Here is a 1,777-nt window from a genome sequence, read left to right on the forward strand (position 1 = left end):
ATCCTTGAGATATCTCAGACTGGTTTACTTTGTGAGAGCAAGCTAATCTTGAAATTTTAGTTATCATCCAAGGGCCAATATGCTCCTATGTCATAGGTCTATTGGGGCATTTTTCCACTACAGCAACAATGCAATTGTGGTAATGTCCATAGATGGGGGATCATTGGTTTAATTGGGATCTCATGACATTTTAGTAAATGCTCTAGTGGTTGTAACAAGAAGTAGGTTACATTTTCCCTAGTGCTTGTTAGATGATAGGAAAGGAGGGAGCCTAGTTGTAGAAAAGACTTGAAAGGAATTCATTTTATTGACAGTTGGTCCCAGGAATCCAATGTGATATTTTGTTCTCAGAAAATGACAATCCACATGATGGCCACTATGAATTTGATCAGTTTTAATCCAGACTCCTTCATTTTGATGGGGATCCCAGGACTGGAGCAGTTTCACGTCTCGATTGGGATTCCTTTCTTCTCCATCTACCTCGTGGCCCTTGTAGGCAATGGCATTCTTCTCTACCTCATCACTATAGACCATAGTCTCCATGAACCCATGTTCTTCTTCCTCTCAATGATGGCCTCTGGAGACCTCATATTATTTACTATAAGTATCCCCAAAACACTTGGCATATTCTGCTTAAAAGCTCAGGAAATCACATTTTCTGGCTTCCTCACTCAGTTGTCCTTTCTTCACTTTAGCTTTTTTCTGAACTCAGTCATCTTGTTTGGCATGGCTTTTGATTATTCCATGGCCATTTGATAGCCTTTTTGATACGCTAGTGTCTTGACACCCAAGACGATTGTTAAGATCATGGTGGGAATTATGAGTTGAAGCTTTACTGTTATTTTGCCTGTTGTTTTTCTGGTGATGTGTTTGCCATTCTGCAGGACACATATCAACCCTCACACATACTGTGAGCATATAGGGGTGGCCAACTTGCCTGTGCTGACATTTCCATCAATATCTGGTATGGCTTTGCTGTGCCTATAATGACTGTCATCTCAGACATGATCCTCATTGGCATCTCCTACACTCTCATTCTTCATGCTGTTTTCCACCTTCCATCCAGAGATGCCCTCCAGAAAGCCCTCTGTACTTGTGGTTCTCATGTCGGCGTCATCCTAATGTTCTACACAACAGCCATGTTCTCTGGCCTCACTCATCTCTTTGGCCACAGCATCTCTCACACATTTCACATCATGTTTGCCAGTCTCTATGTAGTAATTCCACATGCACTCAAACCCATATTCAAAACAAAGCAGATCAGGGACAAGGTCATCCTTCTATTCTACCCTAAAGGGATGCAGTGACCTGGGGATAAGAACATGGAAAGAAAAATTGTGAGAAATCAAGTAATCATATTGATTTAAGAGAACTTTCTTTTGTAAATAAATACCTGGAAGCCTTCAATAATGGATCCAATTCCTATGAATTTCAGGGCCTCAATTCTGCTAGAAAAAAATTATTGGTAGAGTTAGAGAGGGAGAGGGGATTTTTCAAACCCCAAGAAAATGAGAGACATCAGATTAAACTATCCTAATTTTTTACAATGAAAAACATCAAAACACAAAATCTTGCTCTTGCTTAGGTCCTTTGATCCTGTTTCAATTTCCTCTTTCTAAAATAACAGAAAAATAGTACTTAAGTTGTAGGCTTTTTGTAAGGTTAAATTTGTTTAGCATGAAATAAGCTTATGAATTCAATAACCATCTATTTGCTGATAATTCTCAAGTTCAAAGTTCAAATTCTTTCTGTCCCATGTAGTCAGCTCTCTGTCTGA

At 39.3% G+C, this 1,777-nt stretch overlaps 1 pseudogene; it reads left to right on the top strand.

The window, feature by feature from the left end:
* The first annotated feature begins 369 nt into the window (after window positions 1–369).
* Window positions 370–1,307, top strand: LOC129553879 (olfactory receptor 52H1-like; annotated as a pseudogene).
* Window positions 1,308–1,777: the final 470 nt, after the last annotated feature.

The sequence above is a fragment of the Moschus berezovskii genome, chromosome 14 (assembly GCF_049115385.1).
Source record: "Moschus berezovskii isolate FMDL1 chromosome 14, NW_MosBer_1.0, whole genome shotgun sequence".
NCBI classification, from domain to species: domain Eukaryota; kingdom Metazoa; phylum Chordata; class Mammalia; order Artiodactyla; family Moschidae; genus Moschus; species Moschus berezovskii.